Genomic DNA, 11135 nt, shown 5'->3' on the forward strand with positions numbered 1-11135 from the left:
AAACCCAATTGCAAGAATCACAATAACTATTTAACAAATTAACAAGTACAAAATATCACAGGTTCACAAGAACCCACAACAAACCACTCCAACCCAATAATCTCATAAGTAAAAATCATTCGATAATAATTCAACCTAGTAACAAGTTACAACAACAAAATTCACAACTTAACTAACAATAATTATTCGTAATTATTCAACAATCATTCAACAAAGTTCACAGTTCAGTTCACAATTCACAGAAAAATAAAAAATATAAATCATAGATATAGCTCACAGTTCACGGTTCACAATTCATAGAACTTCACAGTACCAACAAATTATTCAATTATACTAAAAAAATTACCTAGAAGCTAGAAGTCTTGAACAGAGCACGCAAGAGGGAGACCCCACGACAAGGTTCACCTTCGAATGGGCTTTGAACGACCTTCGAACGGGTCGTGGCTGCGGTGGAATAGAGCTGGTGCCGACGGCACAATGGCTGTACGACGGAGGCTTCCACGTTCGCACGGTGGTTGCGCGATGGAGGGGAAGGAAAGTTGCGACGGCTACTGCGTGATGGAGGGGAAGTGAGGGAGCAGGTGGTTGCTCTTCAAAGCTGGAAGTTCCGACGGCGGTGGTAGCAGGCGGTGGCTTTACGAAAGTGAGGGAGGACCAGGAGCTCTGGACTGAGTGTGAGAGACAGAGAGAGGCTAGCGCATTCTAGTTCTTGAGGGTAGGGTTGGACTCGAGAGTGGAGACTGGAGTAGACGAGTAGTGGAGGAGTTAGGGTTCATTGATTCAGAATCAACCAAACGGCGCCATTTGCTTCCAATACTACAAGAAAACTGGCAGATAGCGGCAGATATTTAGTAGCGGCTCTTGTGGCGGATTTGGGAGAGGCTACTAAAAGCTCTCATTTTGTTAAATCTTTTTTAAATCTTTTTTTTTTGTTTAAACATTGCCTTGTTAAATCTTTTCTAGTCCTCGCTATTTTTTTTTTATGAAAAACATGTTTCAAACACTGTAACTTAATGCATTAAATAAATTTTCAATTTTGTGTTACGTAAAAAATAATTTATTAATTAAAAAAATATTTATAAATTAATAATGTGCACAAATTTACGAATCAGGTTTTCTCTTGTACTATCAGCACATTTTGAGTTTGTATTAAAAAAAATGGTAAAGAAAAAATCAAGTGAACGTCTGAATTCATAAAGTTAAAACAAAGTTCAATAGAGCATAAAAATCAGAATTACTAAAGTAGACAAACAAGTATTGAGTCAAAATTTTTCATCAACATCGTATTGACCTAGTCAGAAATACTCTGTAAAAAATCTACTGCAGTCACGTGATAAAGGATCTGATAAGTCATCTCCAAACCATGAATTTTTGTTCAGATCGAAGCCCCTTTTTGCAGCATGTACGTCATCTTCTCTATGTTGGGTGTATAAAGTTTCATTGTCTTCTTCTGGAACCTTATTGAGCTCAACATTCCTGGAGATGTCACATCCACCAGAGAAGATATCATCTAAATCGTCTTCTGAATCAGTGTCTGCCCCATCTAGAGTGTCATCAACTATTTCGGCTGAATATTCAACTGACACTGAATATATGAACATGCAACCAACAACATAAATCTACTTAAAAGAAAATGATAACTTCCAAGTCATTACCTAGTAATTAAGAAAAAAAATTGTGGAATTATGGGAAGAGGACTTTAAACATTAACAAATACACAAAATTAACAATTACCATCTCCTTTGTGGTAATTTGGACAGATTTCTTGGAAAGAAGCTCTCTAATAGAACGTTCTATATACTTTAATTCCTCTTTTGAAGCAATCTCCAACTCAACAACATGTGTTTTATTAAAGCGCGTCTGCATCATAATAAAATGTATAGTTAATGATCTTTTTTGCAAAGCATAGTGTCTCTGTGATTCACTTTCTATGCTAGAAATTTATTTCTAACCTTTAATTCAGCAAGTATGTCTTCAGAGGTCCTACCAGCTACAAATGTCACAAAAATATACCCAAATTTCTTCTCGTACATTGATCCCCATTCATGAAGTTCCTACAAATTTTAGCATGAGCGTAACAACTATCATTGGTTAAATGTTGTAAGCATATATCAACTTAAAATACTTATTATTCAAATAATGTTTAACTCAACTTTTTAAGGGTATGGCTAATGAACAAACCTACATAGTAGCTTCGTTCGCCATTTCCAAGTATTCATTAGAACAAGATCGTCCTGATATAGCCTCCAACCAAGACCTAACATTCAACTTACGGGACCATATGTCTCTAGCAACCGTAATTGCATGTTCCAATGAAGAGAATAGAGAGGCCATAGCCATTTCGTTAGCGAATGTTGAGCCATCTTTGTCAATGGTCTCTTTATTCTTGAAGTTCATGATCAAGGTCCACATACTATTATTTTTTGTCTGTATGATAAGCTCTTGTTAATCTTTAAGTGGACCAAGTTATGTGGGCTTATGTGATTAGGCATGCTTATATTGGATGTGATTTTTGCTGTTTATATGATTATATTGGTTGTGAAACTTGCATTTTGAACTTAGCCTTTAGGATAAAGTTTTCATGGTGGAAAGCTCTCAATCATATTTGCTTGTGTGTTGATTTGATTACTCGTGTATAAAGTTCTGTGATGTAGAATGGATGTGGAGTTAAAGTTAAGTGGTTACAATGACGGTGTGAAAGCACTGATAGAAGATCTTTATCATCTTCATTGTGTTATCTTATGATCTGAACTATTTGTAGCAAGTCTTTCACTATGAGGACGATGGAAGAGGGAGAATAAAGCGGAGAATTGTACAAAGAATAGGAAGATCTTGGAGGAACGCAAGAAATTATTTGTTCCATAAGGTTTATGACAAAGAACTGACTTTTGAGGAAAACCTCAAGCGTATGCCATCAGGAATATATGCAAATCACTAGAAATGGTTTATTGAATATTGGTTGAAGGAGGACACACAGGTAACAAATATTGAGTTGGTATTTCATTGTATTCGATTTTAAACCGTCATGAATTACTACTAAATATGCTGAATTTATTGTGATAGTGGAAAAACTACTACCCAAAATATCTTCACCTTATCCTTTTTTGTGTTTCCTGAAGTTGTACATGGCTGACTTATAGACCATTAATATTGTAGTAATTTATCCCGATAACATTTATGTTTGTCTTTTTCTTCGTAGGAGAAGTGTAGAAAAAATGCCATTAATCGTTCAAAACAACTGTACACACATACCAGAGGTTCTAAAACAATGGCAAGAAAGAGACACGAAGAAGTAATTAATTTAAATTCAGTTTCAGAATTTTGATTTGTTTTTGGTAATATAGTATTGTCTGTTATATGATTGTGTCTTGATGAATGTTATAGGAGCAACGACAAGGAAGGCCTATTGGTAGAGGAGAGATATGGACCATGAGTCATAAAAAAAAAAAGAATGGTTCGTATATGAATGAAGATGCGTGTGTTGTTGGGGTAAATCATGTTCTTTAATTTTTCAAATTTCTTTTTGCAATTAATACCATTGAGTTTAAATTAGTGTAAATCTGAATCTTACATGTCTGGAGGAAGCAATTGAACATATTGAGAGCCAAGACGCCTCCAGCAAGGAATTTTCACAAAATGATTCCCTTGCACAAGTGCTTGGAAAGAAGCACCTAGGAAGAGTTCGTGGACTAGGTTTCGGTCCATGTCCCACTTAGTGTTTTCGTAACATTCCACAGCAGTCTGACTCCGGTGTGCAAATTGAGGAGTATCAGATGGAGATTATAAAACTTAAGGCGGAGTCAGCAGAACTCAAGTCAGCGGCAGTAGAGGAAAAGACAAAGAGACAAAGAATGGAGGCGAAGGCAGAGGCAACAGAGGAGAAGACAAAAATACAGACAATGGGAAATTTGTTAAGATACATAATCCAGCAACAAGGAGGTAATTTGCCACCTGAAATAGTTGCAGATCTGGATTCTTTGGAAAGTGCACCGACCTTATCCCATGCAAGATGATGTGCTGGAATTAATGAGCTGAATGATAAATCTTGGAATCTGAATACTTTTTAACTGTTCACTGTCCTAATGACTTTTGAGATATTTAGTTGCAGTTTACAGACATCGATGCACTGAATTCAAATTACTATTATAATGATTCACTTTTGCATATATATTTTTGTTCTGTTTGTGTGTTTTTAGTTTGATTGGCTGTTGGTTGCTTTAATAAATTAAAACAACTTAGTGGAAGAACGTATAAAGAATAAAAGAATTTGGCAGCGGTTACAAATCCGCCACTATATCTTAACAGAATTTTTCAACAGATGGCATTTTGCAGCGATTAACAACCACTGCGATCTCCAAGCAGTCCTATTTACGATTTCGTAGCGGATAGAACCGCCGCAAAACTATGCCGCTGCAAAATACCATTTAGCAGCGGTTACTATTAACCGCTGCTAAAAATTTAGCCGCACGCTATCTTCCGACGGGTTATCAACCGCTGCTATCCGTTCGACAGCGATTAAAAACTGCTGCTAATCGACTGCATAACCGCTGCTATTTATAAAAAATTGGTGTTAAAAATATTTATTATTTATTATCTAAAATGTGACTTAGTACTAATGTATAATAAATATTTTTCAGTTTGAAGATCATGATCTTCGTATAATAATTGTTGTACGTTTAATCAACAGTCATTGCAGTTAGAGAAAATCATGAGTTATGGCGTTGACCGATAATTTTTTAAAATATGCATACAAACAATTAAATATAAAGATATTATCGGTCTAGGCTATTAAAAAACTTTAGTTATTGAGTATTTATATGTCGAAATAATAATTTATCTATTTATTATTTGAACAACTACTATTTCATACAATTAGTATGTTTTGCTAATTGTATTTTCTTTAAAATAATTAATTTATATTTTATATAACATCTTTAAAGTATGAACAAGCTTATGACATTTAGAAATTGTCCTCTTTCTTTATACCGTTGTCTTCTTTTTGTTATAAATATCATTTGAAAAATTATTTGATAGCCAAATATATGATTGGCACATTCTATAAAAAAATTATGTAATATATTAATATGTGTATTTATACATCAATACAAAAAAAAGTTTTATAAAAAACCCATACGATATCTTAGACAAATCTTTAAACAATTAGTATATATAATCAATTGTTTTTTTCTTAATAAATTAATTGGATAATTCAATCAATTAATTGCTTTTTTCAATCAATAATCAATTGGATGGATCCCTTAACCAATCAATTAGATAGAAAATAAAATCGATTCACTTATACAAAAATTAACTGCTTTTTGTTTGTAAAACAATCAATTGTTATAGAAAAAAATCTTTTTTCACTAATCATTCAAAATTCTTGGATAAAAAATGGATTGTTTTACAAGTCTTCACTAAACAATCGATTTCTTAAATAGAAAATCAACTAACTTACTAGCAATTGCAAAAAAAAATCTTCGCTAAGCAATCGATTAACTAAATGTAAAAATCGATTAGTTTATGTAAAAAGTAAAGGACTTCTGTTCATTAACCAATTGATTCCTTCAATAAAAAAATCGATTCAATTTCTACAGATGGTGATTTCTGCAAGTGCGAAGATTGCATACCTGCAAATTCATAAATGATGATTGTAGCTGCAGCAAATTGATAATCACAATAAAAGGAGATTCATAAATCATTACAATTATAGAATTGGGTAATTGAAAAATAAATTGATGATTAATTGAGAAATTGGTAATCTTAAGATTAAAAAAGATAAGACTAAGGTTTTCACATCAAAATAAAATTGAAAAAGAGATTGAAGATAAATATTCATAAAACTTAATCATAAAATTTTAAAAATAAGATAGACAATGATTGATAAATAATAAAATAATAATTTATAAAATAGATAATAAATTTTATAATTAAATAATATACGAAAAATTAATTAAGGTTTTTTTATTTAAATAAAATAAAAATTAATATTACTAAATTCTCCTAAATCAAATTTTAAAACGTAAATTGATAAATTTTCTATTTCTATTAATATATAAATCAATTCACATTTTAAAATTTGATTTAGGAGAATCTAATAATATTTTTTTATTTAAATAAAAAGCCAACTTTTTATTACAAAAATAATTTGTTAACCTAATATTTTTTTACCTTTGGCATACACACTGCTTGTTTAAAATATTGTTTAAAATATTTGGGAACAAATAAAAATCAATTTAAACGAGTCAAAAGTTATCGTACTTTATATTTATTAATTATTGTTATAATAAATGATTAATATTAACTGTAATAAATATACAATTATAAATATTATATACATAAAAATATAGATATTGAATTAAATTAGCAGCAATTGTAGACCACCTAATAAGCATTACACAAAAAAGTTTAGTTTAATTATAATTTTATTTTATTTTTCGTTTTAGATATAATAATAACAATAACAATAATTTCTGTAAATGCTATACAAAATGACAAAAATATGAAATTAATGCTGTTCAAATTAAGTTGAGCATATATAATTGACTTTGAACAGTACTGTGGTTTCCTTGCCTAGCTAGCATTCTAAGGATATATATGAAATGAATTTTAATTCTTTACACAATCGAAAAGTCTATGAATTAGTTGGCAATAACTCTGTATATTACATGTGCAAATTCAAAAAGTAGGGGTGTGCATGATCCGACTCGATCTGAAGACTCGGTCTGACTTCGAGCACTTTAGGGACTAATTTGGTGTGATTTTATTGGGTTTAGGGTCGGGTAAGTATCTCATAAATAGACCCGGTCATTATTTTGGGTTGGGTCCGGATCATAGCTCAAGTCACCCGAACTCGGTCCAGTAGTTCGGTCATCATACACAATTAATATTTTGTGTTATTAGTGATGGATGTGATGGCTATTCTTATGTGGAATTTAAGTATTGTAAATTTTAATATTTTGTGTTATTAGTTATTATAAGACTATAAGTTAATATTTTATGTTTAAAATGCATAAGATTTTAGACTAATGCATAATATTGTGTTATTTGTATTGATTTAAATATTTGGTGTTATTAGATAATCCGGGCCTGCTACACATACAAGCAAAAAGGCCCTACAAGTCATACAAGCTCCCAGCCCACAATCCTTGCACACGCGCACTGAATTACATTGAATGGAGCGTCATTTACACGCGCTCCACTCAAACGGTTGCACTTCGCGTAAACCGCTCCATAATGGCGCACTCTTCCACTCCTTAATGGCGCACTCTTCCACTTCTCCAAGCCATTCAAAGAAAACACAACCGTTCCATTTTCGAGCAACATTCGAAAATGAAGATATACAACTCGTCGCTAAGATTCAAAAATTCCATCAACACAACATAGAACTCTCGATCAAGAATCTCCAGAAAAAATAAAGTTATAATACTCAAGGTACGTTACGTTACTATTTTAGTCATCCTGTATATTTTCCACATTTCGAAATCGAAGAACTAGGTTTTACTGTTCTTCTACGTTGTTGTACGTTTTACTGTTCTTCTTGTTCTACACCTCATTTTACAGTTTATAATATTCTACTTGTTCTAGGTTTTACTGTTATTCTTGGTTCTATGTTAAACTGTTCTTCTTAGTTCTTCTAGGTGTTACTGTTCTTGTTGTTCTAGTTCTTCTGGTAACTGATTTTTGGGGGTATATTTCGTAGTTTGGTGGGTATATATAGAGTAATTTATTGGGTGTATATGGCATAAATTGTTGGGTGTATATTTCTGAACTGATATACTGTAATAGTCAGCAGTTGCAACTGTTCTTATATTTGCTTGTCCATGGGTGTATATTGCTTGACCTTGTAATGTTGCTTCACCTTGAATATTAATGCATATTTGAGTGATATCTGACTGATATATATGGGTGTATCTGAATCATATCTATGGGTGTATCTGACTCATATCTATGGGTGTATCTTACTGATATCTATGGGTGTATTTTTCATTTCAGAAAAAATGGCAGCAAGAAACCAAGCTGGAAAAAATGTAAGAACAAATATATGTCTTAGATGAAATCAGTTTTATATAATAGAAATATATCTGACTATAATTTTGTTTTTGTTTACAGGAAACCAAAGACCTTAAGTGTGCAATACATTTGTTAAGTGAGAAATTCAGAAACATGAGTGAGGAGAAGAAAACGATTGTTAGGGATTTGGGATTCAGTGGCTTGATGCACATCCCGCCACTAAGGGTGCATCACCAAGTATTAAGGGAGTTGGCTAACAACTTCAAATTAGGGGAGAACAGACTAGAAACCAGCTACGGTTCTTTTAAAATAAGACCAAAAACAATAGGTGATGCGCTTAGCATCAACGCATCAGGTAACTCGCTAAAAATTATAGGTGTATATTAACTGATGCTTGGGTGTATTTAAATTGATGCTTGGGTGTATTTGAACTGATTTTCATACTATGTTGTTTTCCTTTTTTAGGAGATCTATTTCCTCAGAAAGTCAATTATAAGGATCTTTCTGAGGATGATAAAGAAATTTTTAGAAGATTCCAGGGTAAGACCCTCAAAAATCTTACAGATGAGATGATGGATATTGGCGTTGGTAACGAACAGGATCGCCTAATGTTCAAGAGGATTTTCATCCTCTATATACAGATGGCGTTCCTTTTACCAACGACAATAAACAAAATCTCACATGTGCACCTGGCCCCAATTTTTGAGATGGACACCATAACAGAGTGAAACTGGGGAACGCATGTTTTGAGTTTTATCATCAAGGGCATAACCGATTACAAGGAGAAAAAGAAAAAGGCAATTGATGGCTGTCTCTTTGCCCTGATGATAATTTACTTTCATCTTTCTAAAAATAAAGACAAGAAGAGGGCAGAAAGACCTCCAAAATCCTGGATTGCCAACTGGAGTAAGGAGCAGTTGGTTGAAAGAATGAGGGCAAAAATAGAGGAAAATATGGTAAGTGAACATAATATGTTGGGTGTATTTTATTTACCTGAATGCTGCTAACTAAAATTTCTAATGTTTCAGGGGATTGTAAAGATGGCGGAAACAAGAGAGAAAATGAAAAAAATAGAGAAAAAAGAAAAAAACAAGAAATCAAAAAAATAAAAAAAGGAAGGCAAGTTCAACATCGTCTTCGGAGACAGAAACAACTGATAGTGACAGTTCTACCTCTGAGTCTGAGACTCAAGAAGACTCAGAGGATTCACCAAGAAAAGAACCCAGCAAAAAAGGAAAAAAGTAAGTACCATACTTGGGTGTATTTTCTTTATCAAGTTGGATGTATTTTGTTGACCCATTTGGGTGTATTTTGTTTATCAAGTTGGGTGTATATTGTTTATTAAGTTGGATGTATTTTGTTTATTATGTTGGGTGTATCTTGTGCATTCACTTGGGTGTATCTTTTTCATTCATTTGGGTGTATTTTATATCTTTAGTATGTTTTAAATAATGATTGTTTGCCTTCCAGAATGGACTCTAAAAAAAGAAAGAAGAGTCAAGAGGATTCTGATTCCGAATCTGAATCAACTGATGAGTAATGTTCTGAAATTATTACTCCTTTCTTTTGGCTTTATTATCAAGATTTCATGTATTAACAGAGTGTCTCTTATTAACTTATAGAAGCGAATAATCATCACCAGTGAAGAAGCAAAAAAAAAAAGAAAAAGACACAAAGAACACCAAAAAAGTAAGCACTTCCTTGGATAATATTTTGTGATAAAATTAATTTTTTATTTCTGATTCATACTTGTTTTTTCCACCCAGGACACAATCCAAAAAGAAAAAGGTTGTTGTTGAGCATTCATCTCCTGAACAAGATCAATTCTATCATGGGTACAGTACTTTGTAAGCTATATTAACGTCTATCATCAAGATTATTTTTGTTAACATGTTCTTTTATGCATGTACTGTCAGATCTGAAATTGGAAGTGAAGATCTAGATGAATTCTTAAGAGAAAACAATGAAAAATCTGCTGCAGAGGAGTATGTCTTTTTGGGGTGTATATTTCAGATTTTAGGGTGTTTTCTTTGCTAATAATTGTTTCTTGTTTCGCAGGGAGAAGGAAGCTGACCTGCGATCGACGGAAGGTCACTATGTCTCCTCTTAAACGTAAGAAGCTTTATTTGATAAAATCTTGTTATCATGATTTAACTGTATGATATTTTGTCTGAATAACATGAACTCTGTTTAGAATACCGGACGTAAACTTGGGAAGTGATGATCCTTCCTCTCAAGGACACACAGAACAAAGTAGCGTAAACAGACCGACAGAGAGCATGCAATTTCTCTTTCAAATAACCATTACTTTTGTTCTTTTATTACCTTCTACTTCTAATTTTGTATATATTTTTTTTAGAAAAAAAAGCCCTTTATTGTTTTATTCGAGAAAAAAAAGGCAGGAAAAAAAGCAAAAACTGCAAGTATGTAAGTTCTCAAAAAACAAAGCCTGTCTTTCTTTTGAATTGTTCGGGTGTATTTTTAACTTTCTTTGGGTGTATTTTAGGTTAAGTCTGGTTGATGAGTCAGCCAGTGAGCCGGCTGATTCGAATATGATGGTTGTGAGGGAAGAGACACCGTCCGAAGGGCTTGCAATGTGAGTTTTTCAAGAATATTTCAACCTTATAACCTTTTTATTTTCAAAGGCATTGTTAACCTTTCATTTTTCTTCTTGTTTAGAGTTCCGATTCAAGTTTGTGTACCAGTGTCCCAAACAACCACTGTGCCGGAATTTGAAGAAACACCTGAGACAGAATATGAACCAACCCCCTCTGCTACAAATTGAAGGAACTACAAAAACGTAAGAAATAGTATTGGGTGTATATTTGTTTACAGTTTGGGTGTATATTGGGTTACAGTTTGGGTGTATATTGTTCCTGAATAATTTTTTTTACGTCATGATTAATTTTATGTGCCGTGCAGCACTCCTGAATCCCCCCCCCCCAACTTGAAGAAAGCACACCCACACTTCTCCCAGCTCCATCTAAAATGTAAGTTCATCAGAGTAAAATCAATGTTTTGGTTATCATCCGTATATTCTTATTCTTATAATATGTTATACATGATCACGCAGTAATCCAGCCCCAGAAGACGCTGCTGCGTTGATGATGATGGCATGGACAGCA

Source organism: Arachis ipaensis, chromosome B4, assembly GCF_059453495.1.
Source record: "Arachis ipaensis isolate K30076 ecotype BB chromosome B4, ASM5945349v1, whole genome shotgun sequence".
In the NCBI taxonomy this organism is placed as follows: domain Eukaryota; kingdom Viridiplantae; phylum Streptophyta; class Magnoliopsida; order Fabales; family Fabaceae; genus Arachis; species Arachis ipaensis.